The sequence below is a fragment of the Macrobrachium nipponense genome, chromosome 45 (assembly GCF_015104395.2).
Source record: "Macrobrachium nipponense isolate FS-2020 chromosome 45, ASM1510439v2, whole genome shotgun sequence".
Lineage (NCBI taxonomy): Eukaryota > Metazoa > Arthropoda > Malacostraca > Decapoda > Palaemonidae > Macrobrachium > Macrobrachium nipponense.
Genome location: NC_061105.1, coordinates 44686845 through 44707173, shown reverse-complemented (window position 1 = coordinate 44707173; position 20329 = coordinate 44686845). Strand labels below are relative to the sequence as shown.

The window sequence follows — 20329 nt, the reverse complement described above, 5'->3', positions numbered from 1 at the left end:
TATCAGAGACTTTGATGCAAAGCTCAAATATATAGAGGGCAAATTTAACGTAGTTGCAGATGCTCTTAGTAGAAGTTTTCACGACACGGAAGAGTTCCAAGTTGCGCAAGTCACTAGCGAGGCTATACAATGGGATATATCCCTCATAGAGCAAAGGCAAGATGAAGATGAGATTCTAGCAGACGCAAAAGCGTTTCTTAGAGGGGAATTAGTCAGGAAACATTATAAGTAGCCTTTTTCAGATTTGGAGTTAGAAGGTAGTCTATTCGTTAGGAAAATTAAATATATATTGAGAACCAGTGAAAGTAAAGGAGATACAACACAGATTGTAATTCCGAAAGCCCTAATTCCAGTGGTTTTGGATATAGTTCATTGCAAGTTCGGTAGTCCACACTTGGGAATAGAAAAAACGTATGATGAGGTTTGTGCTAAATACATTTGGAAAAACATGGGGAAAGATGTGGAAAATTTTGTGAGAAACTGTAGTGTGCAACGCATGTAAGCCTGCAAGGATAACTTCATGCAAATTAGGATCATATCCTATACCGAGTAGACCTTTTCAGAGAATACATATGGATATCCTGGGGAATTTTTGTGAGTCTAGGTATGCGAACAAGTACTGGTTAGTGATAATAGATGAACTTACAAGGATAGTAGAAATTTTCCCTCTTAAGCATAAAATGGCTGAAGAAGTAGCCGCAGCATTTTTCAATGGTATCGTTTGCAGATACGGCTCACCCAAAGTTCTATTGACCGACAATGGTAGGGAATTTGTGAACAAAACTTTGGAATGTTTAGCAGAAGTCATGAGGATACTGAAAGTAACAATTATTCCATACAGACCTGCAGCTAATGGGTTGTGTGAACGAGCAAAAAGGAAAGTGCTCGAGGCTCTCAGGAAAACTGTAGGTAGTAATGATAAGAATTGGGACAGATATGTTGATGTTGTTAGACATAGTATTAACACTATGGTTAGTGATTCCATTAAAATGTCCCCATTTGAAGCTTTGTTTGGTTGTCCAGCACGAGGCACATTTATTTGCTAACTATGCCTCATCATGGGGAGGATACGATCGAGGCGTTGGTATCCACAGCTTGTCTCAGCCGTAATCTCGAATCCACAACCAGAGAGATGGTAGAGAAAAGCATTAGTAAAACATCTGATCCTAAGATTATTGTCGGAGACAAGGTATTTTTAAAACTTAACGTGATAAATGAACTGAAGTACAAATTAGGTCCGAAATTGGAAGGTCCTTTTAAAGTCATTGAGGAAAAAATTGGAAACAGATTTGTAGTCTTAGAGGAAAAAACAGGTCGGTCGAGGTTAACACATCTCGAAATTGAAAAGAATTGCTTGTGGTGATTAATATATTGTTGCGCAATTGTTTTTTTTTTTTTTTTTTTCTTGCTGTCTGGTTTTTGCAATTTGGTGGTGAAATATTTTAACGTTTTTTTTTCTTTTTAATTTCCTTCTACTGTTTTCTTATTATGCGCAAATCTGCGGCGTTTTGGCGTAAGATTCCGGGGTTAATATTTTACGTGGGAAGTTGTTTGGAAATATGGCGAATTTTTGTTTTACCTGAGAAACGTGATGATAAACATGCAATAATTCCTGAGTGTATGAAATATGGGGCTGAATTTCTTTTGGTGTTGTGATTAATGGGGCGAGTGACACTACTGCATTGTGGTTTTATATAATTGGGGTAATTTCGTGGGGAGTTATGATTTAAGGACAATTTTTTTTGTGGGGGGCCCACCTTGGTGATATCTTGGTGATAAATCTGTGGAATGTGGCTGTATGGGGGAATAATGGTTTCTGGCGTTGCAAGTCTGACTAGACAAATCTCTAGTGAGGTTCGAAGCACCTGAGGTGTTTACAGGTGGATTTTTGCTGATAATGCTGTGATGAGTCCGGTTGCTGATTTTTTCCTTTGGAGTTGATTACTCGGAGATTTGTACTATTCTTGTAGATGTTGACTATGGCATTCCACGGAGATGTACCATGTAAGGGGGTTGTTTTCCGGTCGTTTTTGGTTGATGGGATTGTTGCGGTAGCAAACTCCGTAACGGTACATATTGCATTTTGAGGAGAATGTTGAATTATATGTGTTTTTCTTCTCTTATGTGTGATGTGTAATGGGGGAAAGTTCACTTATTATTGTTATAATATTTTTTTATCCCTTTTTTTTTTTCTTTTCCTACGAGAGATGTCGTAATTGGTGTTAAGATCTAAATAGCATTTCTATTTTAGATAGGAGATATAATTTGTCGGGTATGTGAGTTAGATAGAAGGGGTGTTCGGCATTGTATTTCATGGAGGTTAGTTATATAAACAATAAAAGGAGTTTTTGCAGTTAAACATTATGGGTTCTCTTTTGATAGTGTGTTTGTCAGATATGGGATTACTTGTGAGGATTTAGTGGGTAATGATTATATTTTGTTTAGTGAGGAATTTTTAATATTTGACTAGGAGACTGAGTATATTAATTAATGACGGATTTGTGGGGTAAAGGAAGACTTTAGTTATTTTGTGATCATGTAGACTTTTTAAATACCGACACACGATGACTTCAGAGAATTCCCAACTTCACATGATGGTGACGATGGAAATGACTTCGTTCTACAGTACCAGAGGTCGAGTCCAGTCTACACACGAATGGCGATTCTATGGACTGCCTTTGCCACGGATGAGATGTCGTTGGTATATCATCTCAGGATATGTTTTGGGATAAATCAGGAGACTACAATCTTCTATGAGGCGGGTGCGAGTACCACTTGCATGGAAGTCACGGGATATTTCCTTCAGTAGGAAACGTCGAATCTACAGTTTCACAACGAAGGGGTGTTAGATACACTCACGAGGGTCGCAGATGCTGAATAATGGCGCTGTCTGAGTTGTTTCGAGGTGGTTTACATACTCGACCTGCGTCTACAACTATTCGTCTGAGTTCTGCTTTACTTAGCGACGAGGATGAGCCTTTCATCAATGAACGTTACACAATTCCAGTAATAGTGGTCATGCTCACCGTCATACTGATCACAATTTGTGCGCTAGGAGTTCTTAAACTTCTGTGCATACGGCGAGGGACAAGGGCTCCAGCAACAGAAGTAGCCCTAAATCATGTGGCAAATTGATACATTGTGCATTAGTTGCTGATGTGGTGTGCGACAGGAGTGCACAAAGGGCATAGGTAGCTGAGCCATATGTTAGTGAATTACATATGTCAGCTTTCCTCGCTTGCAGACAAGGCGCACCCAGAGAGTGCCGAAGAGATAGCTTCCTTGGATAAAGGAATTCCATGTGTGTGCATTTTTGGTAACTGCCCGACTGTTGCCACAGGCGGTTTTGAGGCGTGGTGGGTATGTACATTCATTTGTACGTATATCACAGGTCTGACCATTCAAGTCACTTGAGGGAAAGACGCATTCCTTTGTGATAAGAAGAAAGACGGTCGAAAAGGACACCAGTTGTAGAGAGAGAAAACCCATCTCAAGGTATGGTACATATTTAAAAGACTTAGAAGAGAGAGAAGTGTGCAGTGTATACCTTTATTTAATATTGTGTAATAGGAAATATAATGAATATATCTTTGTTACAGATGGGTTCCATAACATGGTACTAGAAACGGGATTCTCTAAACTTGACCATTACAATGTAGCAGTTGACATTTTGAGCCTAAGAGTGATTACTTAGACTAAACCAGAAGAGTGGAATGATAACTTATAGTTTTCTTAGTAGGGCAGACTTGGGTTTTTACCACTATGACTTATTAATCATTTTGATCTATTTTATGTTCATCTGCATTGGGAAATAAATAGTGTATTTTTGTATTTATGTGAGCTTATTAGCCTAGTGACATGCTTGCAGATAGAGGGCGCCTGCTGCCAACAGGTAAGGGTTGTCAATTTGTGTAGCTTTATCAAAAGGGGTGGGGGGGGGGGGATATATTTATATATATACATATATATATTTATATATAATATATATATATATATAGATATATAGAATATCTATATATATTATTAAATATATATTATAATATATATTATATAATATATAAGATTATATATATATATGTGTATGTGTGTGTGTGTGTGTGTGTGTGTGTGTGTGTGTGTGTGTGTGAGAGAGAGAGAGAGAGAGAGAGAGAGAGAGAGAGAGAGAGAGGCTACTCTTCAAACTACACACTTTCTTCCTGCAGTTTAACGCACAATCCACATCAACCTTCCATTTGCACCGAATTTATTGTGATAAATAGTGATAAACCCGATGAGCAAACATTAAGTAGTGTTCCTCCTTTCATTATACCCTAAAATTCCTCTCAGTAAAAATGCCTTCTTTCCATTTCCTCCCCTTGTTACAGCAACAGTGCGTCCAAATACAATACAATAAGAGCATTGTCTTCCCCTCTTGGAGCTATATTCATTTCCCCATTACCCTATGCACCATTCAAAGAAACTCTATATTGCGTTAAACACACTTGCACTTTAGATGAAAGGAACAGAACGACTTGCGTAAGAAAGAAAGAGAGGTGACAGTCTAAAGTACGTACAGAAATGAATGTTTATTAAAGGAAATGGAAGAGAAAAAAAATATTAGGTTAGAAAAAAACAATAACAAAATAACTTGTAGTAAATGGGACTTCTAATTTAAGGCAAAATGAAAGTCGCGTAAAATAACCCTCAAAAACTCATAAGGGAGATTAAAGCCATTCCCGCAGAGAGAGAGAGAGATGAGAGACGAGAGAGAGAGAGAGAGAGAGAGAGAGAGAGAGAGAGAGAGGGGAGGTTTATTAGCTATACATTATTTTCGACAATTAATTCATTTCTCGTTTTCATTTGGAGAACAAAAATACATCATTTGTTGAGATCATTATATACATCATTCAACCCGACGAATAATCCGGATTATTATTTTTTTAAATAAAATTATAAACTTTTCGTTTATTCCCCAAATTCCCTCCCAAAATCTTCACCATTTGATGGTAATTAGCCGAACTTAAGCTGAAATTTTATATTGTATGTTTGTTTTACATAACATTTTATAGTTGGGTTTATATCTATTGCAGGTGAAATGTTAATTTATTTATCACATTTTTTATCTGTTCATATTGCTATCCTGAATTACCAACTTCAAATTTTATCGATTTAGCCTAAAGCACAGCGATGAGAACTATAGCTACAGGTATTTGTAAGTTCCTACAGTGTTCTATAAGGTGTTTGGTAAATAACAAAGCAAAGCTTTGTCTCTTTCTCTCTTTCTCAATAATGAGACCCATTTACATAAATCACATATTTTCATATATTTGAAACTGTCAGCGAAATACCAAATACAAAGAAACATTTTCAGTGATCACAACGAGTCGATAAAACTTATAGTCTTCAAAATTATTCTCTATATTTCCGTTTCCCTTTTTCGCTCTAACGCTCAACTGGCTCAAGTCTATCCCAACCATGTCTCGGCAGCACACTTTCATGAACAATTTTTGATATTCATGATATTTTTCTTTGCAAGACTGATCGACACCCAAAGGTGATCAGGCACTCGACGTCACATTTACTACTCACCGGTCCGTTCACCTGTCAATGAGGACCAGCGACTCCTTGGGTGAAGAAAAGGTCGTGGGTCTAGCAACCCCATCCCTAAAAACTTTCTTAGCAACAGGGATAGTTCTACCCTTTATACTCTACTTTAATATATATATATATATATATATATATATATATATATATATATATATATATATATATATATATATATATGTCTTATCACATCGTGATTCATATATACGCATTGAGCTACAAATGTCTTTTAATACTTAATTCGCTCAACCTCGGAATTAATATATTTTTCAATACGTTAACCGAAGAGGAAATATTTAGTTGATAATAATTTCGTCGGCTCACGGGCACGAACCCAGGAACCAAGCAATCAGGACGTGCACTGAAGCGCTCTAACCACAAGGCTTTCAACTAAAAAAATTCCCCTTTGGTTAGCATATATGAAAATATGTTAATTCCGAGGTAGCTGCGAATCAGATATTAAAGGGCATTTGTAGCTTAATGCGTTATATATATATATATATATATATATATATATATATATATATATACTATATATATATATATATATATATATATATATATATATGTTAATTGTTAATTCCGAGGTAGCTGCGAATCAGATATTAAAGGGCATTTGTAGTCTTAATGCGATATATATATATATATATATATATATATATATATATATATATATATATATATATAGCTATATATATATATATATATAAGTGTGTGTGTGTGTGTGTGTGTGTATAATAGTGCATAAGACAAAATTAAATACTTCATTTGTTATATTCATCACGCAGTACTCACTGTAATCCCTACATTGAAATCATAGTAACTAGTCTTAAAGTACATAATCTATATGAAAAATATATGGTTCCTCTCAAATCTACTGAGATTCTTATCGCTGCTTAATTTCAAATTATTTTTATGCATTATTCTGGGTTACTGGATATTTATTTAGTCTTTAATCAAGTGTAATTGGACCCAAGTCTGCGGAGAGATGTCAGAATAGATGGAAATCATAAACGGTACTGTCAAGATGAATGGTGAGAGAAATTAGGTAATTACTTTTTAAGCATATCTCATGTAGGTATGTATGAGAGAGAGAGAGAGAGAGAAGAGAGAGAGTTAAAAATACTTTGCGTTCGATGGTGATTTGACGGGCTGTGTATCATGTTTATTAGAACATTATTAAAATGTAACACTTATTCGAAAAATTCCGAAAAAGAGGAATTCGACAAATTTCGCAAAAGGGGAATATTCGACAAATTGCGCAAAAGGGATATATTCGACAAATTGCGCAAAAGGGGAATACTTGATAAATTCTGCAAAAGGGGAACATTCGACAAATTCCGCAAAATGGGAATATTCGACAAATTCCGAAAAGAGTAATATTCGACAAATTCCACAAAAGGGGAATATTCGACAAGTTCCCCAAAAGGAGAATTTTCGACAAATTCCCCAAAACGGAATATTCGACAAATTCCGCAAAATGGGAATATTCAACAAATTCCCCAAAAGGAGAATATTCGACAAATTCCCCAAAAGGGAATTTTTGACAAATTCCGCAAAAGGGGAATATTCGACAAATTCCGCAAAATGGAATATTCGATAAATTCCCCAAAAGGAGAATATTTGACAAATTTCCCAAAAGGGAATTTTCGACAAATTCCGCAAATGGGGAATATTTGACAAATTCCACAAAAGGGGAATATTCGACAAATTCCGCAAAATGGGAATATTCGACAAATTCCGCAAAAGAGGAATATTCGACAAATTCCACAAAAGGGGAATATTCGACAAGTTCCCCAAAAGGAGAATTTTCGACAAATTCCCCAAAACGGAATATTCGACAAATTCCGCAAAAGGGGAATATTCGACAAATTCTGCAAAAGGGGAATATTCGACAAATTCCCCAAAAGGAGAATATTCGACAAATTCCCCAAAAGGGAATATTCGACAAATTCCACAAAAGGGGAATATTCGACAAATTCCCCAAAAGGAGAATATTCGACAAATTCCGCAAAATGGAATATTCGACAAATTCCCCAAAAGGAGAATATTCGACAAATTTCCCAAAAGGGAATTTTCGACAAATTCCCCAAAAGGGGAATATTCGACAATTTCCCCAAAAGGAGAATATTCGACAAATTCCGCAAAAGGGGAATATTCGACACATTCCCCAAAGAAGGGAATATCCGACAAATTCCGCATAAGGGGAATATTCGACAAGTCCCTATAGAGGGGAATATTCGACAAATAACGCAGAAGGGGAATATTCGACAAGTTCCCCCAAAAGAAGAATATTTGACATTCCCCGAAAAAGGGAATATTCGACAAATTCCGCAAAAGGGGAATATTCGACCAAATATTCGACTAATTCCATAAAAGGGGAATATTCGACAAATTCCGTAAAAGGGGAATAATCAACAAATTCCAGAAAAAGGGGAATATTTGACAAATTTCCAAACTAATGCGGCTGCTGAGTTACAAGTAACTGTTTGACAACCTTTAAGCTACTAACCATTAATAGTTAGTTTGTACACTATAACAAACGGTTATATTTCGCCCATTATCCTTTGCATCTTCAGTCAAACTGTGTCAAAACAGTTAAAAATAGCTTACGCATCCTTTTCTTAATAACTGCACACTGTTCTACTTATGTAAATGAACTACACCGTCATTTATCATTCGGCAAAAGAAGAAACATGAAAACAATTAGAGTAATAAAGAAGAGAAATTACGAAGAATGATGAGCCTAAATACGCCGCTTCATCCACCTCATTCACTGATATTGCTGTATTTAACCGACCCCCTACATTTCCCGAAAGATTCCACCCGAACACGAAGCTGTGCTACTGGAAGAACCGTCCACCCGCTCCAACTTCCGTAGAACCCCCCCCCCCCCCCCCCCCCCCCCCCCCCCCACACACACACACAATTTTTCCCCTGAACCGGTCTTTCTCCGTCCCTATTCGAGGAAGCTTTATGAAGTACAGCGGCGTGAAAAGAATGGCAGATAGAGGAAGATGGAAAAGAAGAAGAACGCAGAGAGGAAATTCAAAAGACATTACGTATTACGATGATGGGCTGGCTCTCTCTCTCTCTCTCTCTCCCTCTCGCGTGTAGTGAATGGGGACAAACGAGAACGGAAATCGAGAACATATGTTCTGTTCTTCTTCTTCCTTTCGTCGGGGAAGACGTTTTCCTATTCGAGTGCGTCTTGGCTTCTGCCCGTTTTTCTGGGGTTTATTGGATGCTTGTCGGAAAAAGACAATTCTTTGAGAAGATATTTTTTTTTAATCATTCAACCATACCTTCTTGAGAGAAGATGCCTGTTTTACAAATTAAAACTGCCTCTACGTCTCAGTTGTTTTTAACTTTCCGGGAATTACCAACAAATTGAAAAAAACGGCATTAATGTTATTTATCTGAGAAAAATATCTAAAAAATGCATATTATTTGTATTTCTCATATGACTCTCAAGGTATCCTATCAATCAAACGAATGACTTTTGTTTATCTGCTATTATATTAAATCATTTTTCATACGAGTTGAGTTGACTTGAGTTGAATATAAAATTTAGACCAAAAGCCAAGCACTGGGACCTATGAGGTCATTCAGCACTGAAATGGAAATTAGCAGTAAAAGGTTTGAAAGGTGTAACAGGAGGAAAACCTCAAAGCAGTTGTACTATGAATCAAGTATAATGAGAGGGTGGAAAGTAAGATGAAGAAAGAGAAAATGAAACGAAGTACAGTAAAAGGAACGAAAGTGGTTGCTGTTAAGGGGTCTAAAGCACGTTGCAAATTTGGAACCTTAAATAATGCCTACAGTGCACCACACAAGGTCCACTGGCGGCACTAAACCCCCTACGGAGCATTTTTCATATGCTTCCACAATTACTAAACGTTAGTCAGCCTGCACCTGTCTGCCACTATGGTCTTCCAAGTAGTCTAGCAGGGAGTTGTGGATCCCTTGTGGGAGGATATGAACGAAAATAACGGATTAGCCCCTTACGTCGTAGGATACTGATAATCGCGAGTCTATTCCTGGAGGATAATGGAAATAAGCCCAAACCATTCTCGCTGGTGTGCATCGTGGCAGTCACCAAATTGGCAGAGAGAGAGAGAGAGAGAGAGAGAGAGAGAGAGAGAGAGAGAGAGAGGAGAGAGGACATGTCAGCAGGTAGGAAAGGGCAAAGGATCAAAGGCTTTTCTCCCTCCCGGTGATGACGTCAGCGACCCATAAGAAATGTACAGGGAGAACCAATGAGAAAGGAAGTGTAGCTTATACAAAAGTATCATTTAAAATTCACGAGAAGGAAATCGCTCCCACGGAGCAAAATATTGTCTAGAGAAGATATAATACGTCCCTACACGAAAAGTAATCTGCTTCATGTTCCAGTCACTCTTGTTACTTATATGAAAATGTGGCAGATGCATCGAACTATAAAAGACAAATTCTGACGTCTTTCCAGCATAATATTCGTAACAACTTTTTTGGGGTTTCACATAAAGACAGAAGAGAGAGAGAAAGCGTGTGAAGAGTATTGTAATTCTGTTCTCTGTCTCTCTGAAGATTAACATATTCTTTCAGTTTGTATAAAAAGATTTTTTTAATCTATTCTCTTGACATCAAATCCGTTTGATAAATTATGCCTTAATTTCCCGTTGTATTTACAGGCTGGTAGTAAATCGGAATAGTCTTCCCTAATTTATGTTCTTAACAAACATTATGGCGATTTATAAATGAATTTCAAACAGTTTGGAAAATTAGATTCCTGTTATTATTTAAAAGACACTGAAGTGATGAGGGAAAATAACAATATATTAATGAATGTCTCAGGAAGTGAATTTTTCCTTTTCCAATTATTTTGCTGATACAGATATACAGACTCGTTGTCTGTATATCCCCCATCTATAGCCTCTCTCTCTCTCTCTTTCTCTCTCTCTCTCAACTCAGATATCAGAAACCGTACTGCACTTCGTCAATTGCTATATTTATCTACCATCTCCATATTCACATTCATCCAAGAGACTTGTTGTCTGTGTATCCTCCATTCTTCTATAGCCTTGCTCTCTCTCTCTCTCTCTCTGTCTGTCTCTCTCTCTCTCTCTCTCTCTCTCTCTCTCTCTCTCTCTCTCTCTCTCTCTCTCTCTCAACACAGATATCAGAAAGCGTATTGCGCTTCATCAAGAGAAAACGTCTCCATCTTCATATCAACATTTCGACGGTTTGATTTCGCCATCCATTATTACTTATGAATCGGACCAAGTTACTCTGAAAATCCATATCATACTATTCAAGTATTATATGTTTCCGTAAATTTAATTTTCAATACTTTTCAAGTATTATATGTTTCCTTAAATCTAATTTTCAATTCATTTAGAGAATGAAATATTTATATCTCTAGATATTAAAACCAAATTCCTTGAAAAGCCGTGGGAATCGGGAACTAAACCCCGCCCTCCTCAGTGTCATATCGCTCACCAGACAGAGCTAGCAGACATAAACAGGGCGTCAAACCAAGCAATTAGCATAAAGAGCTTACTTTGCTAACATGTCAGCTCTGAACTCGTCTCCCATAATGTGAAGCGGCAAGTGCATTAATTATTCTAAAACACTCTCTCGCTTAAAAACTGAGCCTCATACAAATGAGGGAAGGGATCATTCGATTGGATCTGAAGACTTCTTGCAATTGAAAATGCTCCCTCTTTGTCGCTTTATTAGTCATTGGGAACGAATTATTTTAGTTATTTTTAATTAGGGTTATATTGGAAAATTCAAGATTTTCAGACAAGAAAGCAGTTGACACGAGAGAGAGAGAGAGAGAGAGAGAGAGAGAGAGAGAGAGAGAGAGAGAGAGAGAGAGAGACTGTGTTCATGGAGAATATACGATAAATCCCATAATTCATTCAGGCCTATTTACTTCCTAAATTAAAATATATCATTTCTTGCACTTTGCTGACACTGCATTTCATTCTTTAACCTTTGCACAAATGTGGGAATAATCAAAATTTTGCTGGGGGACATTTTGTCTTATTTGCGTCAAGAACCTGAAGTTATACAGTATAACATTTATATTGCAGCGTAATCTATTGCTTTCTTGATTTCTAATACGAATTACCTGAATCGTTTAAAAAGGAAGGTACTATTTATCGGAAACCACAAAGTTCAATGCAGGCCGAGATATAATATCTTCTAACAGGGAGCAATTTCTGTATATACGATACTACATATGATATGGTAAAAATCAGATTCATAAATGGTCCTTCTGAACTCTGTTTATCCATATATCGCAAGGGTCACATGGCATTGAATAAACGGGAGTAAAATATAAACAACGAGAAAATATCTAAATAAAGAAAACCAAAAGATTTCTGTTTTACTTCAACAATTCCTCTTTCTCGGAAGCGAAACAGAGGAATCTCACCTGAACCAAAAGATAAATTTGCTGTTCAGTAACATAGACTAATATTAGAGAGTTCTGTAAGCAAAATAGCAATAGAAATGTTCTAATTGGTGAGGGAACGACGTCGTCCAATGAAAAATTTCCGTCTCATCTCTCGCCACTGAACAATGAGGGAGAGAAGGAGAGGGACGCTCGAATAATATTTTCTTTTTGTTTGTTTTTTAGCTTTTGGTTCGTTTTCTAATCTCACAGGATTCTTTGCCTTTCTTTACTTGAATTTAAGACGAAAGAAAGGTATCTTTGCTAAGTTCTTTGAACAGATATTCTTTTGGTTTTTTGCTTTTTCACAGGTGAAAGATTGAAAACATTTTTATATGATTGCATCCAAGGAACTTAATAAAAGGTACGTGTGTCTGTGATTATGCGTGGTGAGAGAGAGAGAGAGAGAGAGAGAGAGAGAGAGAGAGAGAGAGAGAGAGAGAGAGATAAAAACAAGCCTTGGTTTGAGAAAATATATATACTTCTGGCAATGCCCTAAATTCCAGAATTCCCGTTCCAACATACCGAAGAAAAACAGCATTTGGTGTGTTGGCGAAGGCCACTGGGGTCGCAACGGAAAGTCCAGAACCATTAGGCACTGGAGCTCTCTGAAGGAAACTCTCAGGTGAATGTTTGTCTCGTCGAGAAAAACAATAAAAAGTTACTGCTCTCGTGATTTTGTTAATGGGGAAGTGGAGGGGTAAAAAATAAAGAAAAAGTTTTAGTGAAAACGAAAATGAAAATAAAAAAATATTAGTGAAAGAGACCAATGAAAGAGTCAAAATGAGAGTAAAACATTAAATATATAACGTTATGATTAATCAAACTAAAGATAAACCAATGCTTCTATGATGTAAGTAAAATACCGTGATTTAGCTTGAGAGAACTTCTAGCCTAATATTAGGTAGATCCAGACTTTCGAATTATTTGCTCTGTAGGTGACATGTGCTTTCTGTATTGCAAATACAATTATATGTGGTCATTTATTACGAAAAGGCCCTCGATTTCAACTCTTAACTATGTTGAAGTAAGAATATCCCGTGGCAGAATAATGGAGGTAAATGGGTAACCCTTCAGGAAACGACCACAAGAAATTTCAGGAAAGTTGGTATAAAAAAAAAAAAAAAGAAACTATGACAACTATGCAGACAAGACTTAAAAACGAAAACGAAAAAAAAACACCAAAAGGTTAGAAACGGTAATGATAAGTGGAAAACATATATAAGAATATTCATAAAGGATATATATAACGTCACAAATGAAATAATAGTTCCAACTGACCCCCTAAAATGCAAACCTTGCGCTTTTGTACTTGATTCCGGGGACCCATTACAAAATCTGCCTTCGTCTCTCATCATACAAATTGGAGAGTCACCTGAATTAATACGACTTTGAGTCGACCTTAATCCAAAACATTAATTATTCATCAGTTGCTTTTAAAGGAACGCCAATACGGGATGATGTTGACGAGATGCATCCGCCCCCCCCTCGAAAAAACATATCGATATTACATTAGGAAAACAATTCTCCAGCGCACGGAAGATTTAGGCCTATGTAAAACATTGTTATTGATGCACTAGCCATTTACCTCTTACTTAGACGTATTTCTACAGTTACATACTATATCAGTAAGTATTATTGTCCTTGACCCCTCCAGGTGTTCTTAACAAAGAAGCAAAGTTGAAGTGTCATTTCTAGTCTCTTCTATAATAGACAGAACAGGATACGGAAGCTCACACAATGTCAAAAATGATCCTCCTATACCTCCTTCCGGCCTCAGGGACAAGACTGACAGAGACACGAGGAAAGGACAGAATCCTTTCCCCTTTTTCCTGGTGGAGGCAAAAAGTCAGAAGTTAAGAATGAAGACAACTGCTTCCTTTCTTCCTGTAAGAGAGAGAATAATCCAGAATAAAGGATATGACCCGATTCATGTCCTAAAAAAAGAGAGAAAAAAGAAGAAAGAAAAGGAGAGGAGGAGGAATTCTCTCCCCCCCCCCCACCCCCACCCCGACCCCCACACGAAAAATGATCGTGTTTTGCAGTCACTTGACCGAAGCCGATCCAATGCCTCAACGTCGCACTTGAATCCCCCCAAATGACGGCAGATTTCAAAAACGTTTTCCCCCAGAAACGTTTTCAATGAGATCATCGTCTCCAACCTTCAAGGCAACTTCAGACTAACAAACGCTTCGAGAAGTGATGAAGCTTATTGAAAAATGGAGCCTCGTTTCTTGTGGTTATTTTAGGGAAGGACAAAATGATATTTTGCTACTGTTTTTCTGGGTGTCGTGGCATAAGGTTTGTTGCAAATTATTCAACTCTCGACATAAAAAAAACATGAACATCTAGAAATTGCTCAAACTGTACAGCGTAATTTTTACTCGAGAGTAAAAAAAATATCATAAGCACAGTTATAAAAATCGGTTGAACGTCAACATCACCGAGAGAGAGAGAGAGAGAGAGAGAGAGAGAGAGAGAGAGAGAGAGAGAGAGAGAGAGAGAGAGAGAGAGAGAGACTTGATCCGAAACTTCGGATCAATTAGGGTTCATTTGCCTTATTTATTCATCTCTTATAGATAGTAATTGTTTATCATTTCTCATTATAAACCAGAAAAATGTTTCTCATTTCAAAATTTTCCATCAGACAGAACGTTTTTAGCGAAGTTAATACTCTTCTCACTTCTTTTCATAAGTGACGATGAAAAAAAAAAAAAAAAAAAAAAAAAAAAAAAAAAGACATTGATGTTGTAAGAAACGTTCTCCTCTCTCTCTCTCTCTCTTACAAGAAAGATTAAATCCCAACAGTCTAAGTTTCTTTCACGGATTTTCGCAAAGCAGCTTAAGATGTAAAAAAAAAAGAAAGATAAACAATCACGAGAGAAAAACTCATTAAAGTCTGCACAAATCGCCTTTCGTCCCCCAAGAGACTGAAAGCAGGAGAGATCTCCAGATTATGCTACACATTGAAAATAAAATAATAAAAATATGAATAAATGTTGAGAGGTCATTCCCTTGTTTCCGGGATTTATTTATTTTATTTATTTTTATTTATTTTTTTTTACCTTTCCACAACGTATTTTACAGCATGTTCCTTTCAGTTGCACTTCCCGGGGTCAGATTCACTAGGATTTGGGTCATAACGACTTTGGTTCCCTTTTGTTCCAGTGACAACGAAGCACGGATGCCACAAATCCAGGATATGTTTTGAAAGAGAAATATATTTTTGGAACGCAAATTTTAAATTCTCAAAAAATTGCAAGAGAGACTTTCAGCAATGGGCAATTAAAGGATTTTCTGTACTGAAACAATACAATTCAATCTCATTAGCATAATCACGCAGCCTTGCTGTTACTAAGCAAATCAATTCCCTGTTGAATTATAGCCTTCACAACGTAACAGTGCTGTATAAACACTAGCACGCAGACTAATAGACAAAGAGACGGGCTAGATAATGAGAGACAGACTGATATTTTGAAATGAATATTTCAGACGATTTACTTGAAATTTATTACATGTTACAATGAATTTCTGTGGTTAATCTATTTAGAAAATTATTTTTTTTTATCTATGAGTGGATGACTTCGACTCACGAGGATATAAATCGCCATAGATCCAGGTGAGGAGTAAATTGCTTTCTATTGTTCTATTTCTGACAATCAGCCTCCACTCATAGCACAAATGGAAACAAAACCGAAACACTACCAATAAAAGCCAATTAAATCATTAAGTATGCCAACTAAGCTTGAGAAAAAAAAAAGAAAATTTTCGGCGAAAAACTCAAACACATAAATGCTCAGTTTCCATCTTCAATCTGCATTACATGCTTCCCATTTGCCTAAACTCAAATAAATCTGATGTCGCTTCAACGAAGAACTCGTTATTTTCCGCTCGTTTAAATCGAGAACCATCACTTGCGTCACGACAGAAATGAGAATCACCACTTTCTTCTCGGTCACAAGGAAATTGTCCAGAACTCTTACGGGAAGTAAGAACAATAAAACCTCGCGACCCGAAACATTTGATGTCCTTCATTAAGAAAGAAACTTCGGGGACGATTAAGCAGACGGAGAATTCAAGTGCTTCGAGGACCAACGTTGCTTGGATTAAATGCTTATTCAAGCGCACGCACGCACGCACGCACACACACATACATACATACATACATACATACATATATATATATATATATATATATATTATATATATATATATATATATATATAATGCATTTTTTTCCATAATTTCCTTTTGAGATGAGGTTGCGAGCCCATTACCTTGAACCACGTTACCATCCACATACCCTCGTTTGGAACAGCGGTTCCCTTACGAGAAACTAAATGACTATGTATTTTCCTCCTCGCAAGTTATGCGCATAGTACAGCATCCAACTCTTCAGATAAAAGTATAACAAATCAGATGTTAGTTTCACTATTGAATCTAGAGTTGAATATAGAATTTAAGCCAAATGTCAAGCACTGGGACCTATGAGGTCATTCAGCGCTGAAATGGAAATTGACAATAAAAGGTTTGAAAGGTGTAACAGGAGGAAAACCTCAAAGCAGTTCCACTATGAATCGAGTGTTAGGAGAGGGTGGAACGTAACATGAAGAAAGAGAATATAAAAGGAGGTACAGTAAAAGGAACGAGAGTGGTTGCAGCTAGGGGGCGAAGGGACGCTGCAAAGAACCTTAAGTAATGCCTACAGTGCACCGCATGAGGTCCACTGACGGCACTACCCCCCTACGGGGAGTTTCACTGTTGCCCTAGTTGTAATTCCTAATTAGAATTACCAGCAGTTCACGCTTCAATACAAATCGTGTAAGTGGCATATACAACAATGATAATAATAATGATAACTATTGGTGTTTTCACGAATAACAAGAGATGATGGGATAATATGATTAACTGTGCGCATGAATGACCACTATTTTTTTTAGCAGATTCAATAATAACGAAACAAGAGATGAAAAACAGCAGGTTATGGTAAAATATCCGCAGAAATGATCTCAGCTTAAAATGAAAGGGCACCTCGTGTACTATAGTAGATTCACATCAACCGTGCATATGATGCCTAGGCCAGTCCCTTACGACGCTCTTGATTGGCTGTTGATATGGCAATCACAGGGCTGGAAACTCTCAGTCTCTCGAGAGAGTTCACATAGGCAGGATGTATATTCCACCTCTCCTGAGGGGTACTTTTGAAAGAGGTATCCCTCAGGAGATGTGGAACATAGATCCTACCCATGTGAACTCTCGAGAGAGACTGAGAGTTTCCAGCCCTGTGATTGGCTTATCAACAGCCAATCAGGAGCGTCGTAAGGGACTGGCCTAGGCATCAAATGCACGGTTGATGTGAATCTGCTATAACTGGAGTGTTTTACAGAATGCGGAATGAGGAAACGAAGCTTGAAGATTGTGAATTAGGAGTCACTGAAAAGACAAGAAAGATGACCGACCTGATTGAGTGTGGTTATCAGACATCCAGGCATGGCGCTGACGTCGGTCGTGATGGAATGATTAAGTGAGTCTACTCATCTCTGCGTGGATTCTCTCAACTCACCTCTCTTTTAGGGCTGTCTTTTATCGTTCTCTTTTTATCAGGAATATCTTGCTAGTCCCTCTGAAAATAAAATGAGGAAATGGGTAAGAATTACTCGAGGAAAAACAATAAAAAAAAAAAGCTAAAACTTCCAATAACAAATGTCAATACAGTCCCTACTAATTAAATTTAATAAATACTGATTCCATATTTGCTAAAATAGGTCATTCAACTTATTTCAAAATGAGATAAAACTGAAGAACTGTTTAATGAGACATGGCAATTATGTCTCGATATTCTTAAACGAAATCCTTCTGTGCAAATGCCCTTGACCAAAGGGGGCTAAACCGTAGGCCTAAACCTTAAGCTTCTTAATTGATCGAAGCCTACTATGGATTACTTCCCATTTCACAAAGATCCAAAGTAACTGGGAATGATGGGGCCCGAGATTAGGTCTATGATGGCTATCACTAGGCCTATGGTCATACAAAGCAGTCAGCTTCGTTATGGCACAAAGTCAGTAGCACTGCTTAGGCCTATGCGCTGGTTTTCTTGGGAGATGTACTGGGCGGAGACGTTACTGAGGGGTAAACTTTAATATAAAGATTATCAAGTGAAAAACATCGTGAAAATTAAGAATAGTATATATGGTGGTCGTAACACCCAGCAAACCACCAAATGCCTCATTCAACTGTGAAGATCAGACAACACCGTTACTGTGACCCACGTATGCTTCTCCTTTACTTTCCAGATCTGGGTTTTCTCACAGCCTCCGTTGCTCGTGAATAAAGGACCACAGATCATTTACTTCCAGAAAACGCAAAACTAACGAAGAAGTCAAAATGGAATTCCTCCCGAGAATTCACAGGAAGCAGAATAACCTGTCAGCCATTATTATTCACCTCACATAACTAGTCTCAATTTCTAATATTTCGAACATTTGAAATACAAACCGACAGAGTGAAATGGAGTTATAGAGAGCTTTTACGGCAAATAATCCGTGGTAAACGGCTCATGTATACTTTGTAGAAACAAGTGAGGTATCGTGGACCTTCCCTGCAGTTCTCTACTTTTTTTCTTTTTTAATCTTCTCTTCTATCACTTTCCTATCGTATCTTCATCATTTTTAACACTACTATCTTCACAGCATCTTCAATAATGGATTCCAATATAGTTACGGCAGGTCCATACCAAATTTCTGGAAGCCCATAGTTTCTGTGACTATCTTTTTCATTGAACTGTACTTACAATGTAAATAACAATTGTTTTTTTTTTTTTAAGTAAAAGTATATAACATAACAACAAATAAAGTAATATGCATGTTATCGTTAACATAATAAATGAATCAGTCAATAACGCTGAAGAAATATTCTTGAATTTCAGTGCAAACTTTCAACATTATAAGTGAAATTCTGTTAACCAAAGTCAGTACTTTGAATAACATCTAATCGGGTAGGACTGCATAGGTACCCAATTTTTCTTCTTAATATAACTAAACATTTTCTTGCATATACTACTACATATATATGCAATGATATTTATAGAAGAAAAGGTCGTTTCGGGAAAAAGGCACCCCCCACCCTTCCATAAAAAAAAAAAAAAAAAAAAACTAGGTATGGGCCTGTACGATATTTTGGCTTACATTTCAAGTAACGATTTACCCGATATGCCTTGGTAGTGAGGAAGGTACGGGACGGTCCTTTTAGTACGCGTTGTTCACTATAACGAAATGCAATGCCCTGCTGGGTCTGTAATGGATAAAGTGATTCCAATATGAAACCTTTCACAATTCTCCATATCCTGAATTCATGATAGGAATAATCTGATGTTTGTTAGCACCTTTAGCCCTGTACTTGCAATGCCAGTTTGCAGCCAAGATCGAAGCAGACATTAGTAAACATGGCTGCCTTATTGAGTAGGCTAAGCCAACGGTATACAATATTGGCGACGCCCGAAAGTCACAGAACCGATTTACAAAGGGAAAAAAAGTTAAATCAAACATATAATGACAAATGAATCACACTTACCATCTATTTAAGGAACACGAACTTCAGAGTAGCCACTAGGCCTATGCTCTTCGGTGGATGGTTTTCTCACATTGGGTAACCCGGTATATTAACAAAAGAAGCTTTTTTTTTCTCTCCTTTAACATACTTTATAGTTTCTTTTCCTCCAAATGTCATTATACCGTTCATAACGATTGAAGAGTTGCAACCTGACCACAGAAATATGTCCAAACTGACACCGTAACGATTTCACCGAACCCACCGCACCTACAACTTAGAACACCAGCAACTAGCAAGTAACAAAGCATGATCAAATGAATGTTACTTATGTATTACAATTTAGTCCTGCACCAAAAATAATTTACCAAAAGTAATGAAATAATTATAATATTCTAAATACATAGAAAATAAAACGAACATTAACCCACACTCGGATATTTTTTTTATGTGATAGTATATAACCTAAAACGAGATAACTACATTTGACATTACGCTTGTGGCGTGTCTTCCACAAGACACCATTCTGGCGGGTGACGTTAAAATAGGCTGTTGATATTGATTGAAAAAACCAAAAGTGATAGTGACTAAAACCATACTCGTTTCGATTTTCCATCGTGCATGCCTCTGAGAACCAAGCTTTTCACGAATACACCTCAGAAACGGTAAGAAGCAATGTTCAAATGGTTTTGTTTCCCCTGAAATAGCGTCTCGTTTTCATTAAGTCCTCGTCACTTTCGAAGAAAACTCTCATTGAGC

The 20329-nt window shown here is 37.1% G+C and overlaps 1 long non-coding RNA gene across 1 annotated transcript in view; it reads right to left on the bottom strand.

Annotated features, from left to right (window-relative positions):
* The window catches only part of LOC135214149 (uncharacterized), a 636319-nt gene extending 618677 nt beyond the window's left edge, over positions 1 to 17642 (bottom strand). Inside the window, exon 1 of the long non-coding RNA XR_010314297.1 lies at positions 17485 to 17642. This is a non-coding gene — a long non-coding RNA (uncharacterized LOC135214149). The remainder of the gene's footprint in view (positions 1 to 17484) is intronic.
* Between the last annotated feature and the right edge of the window lie 2687 nt (positions 17643 to 20329).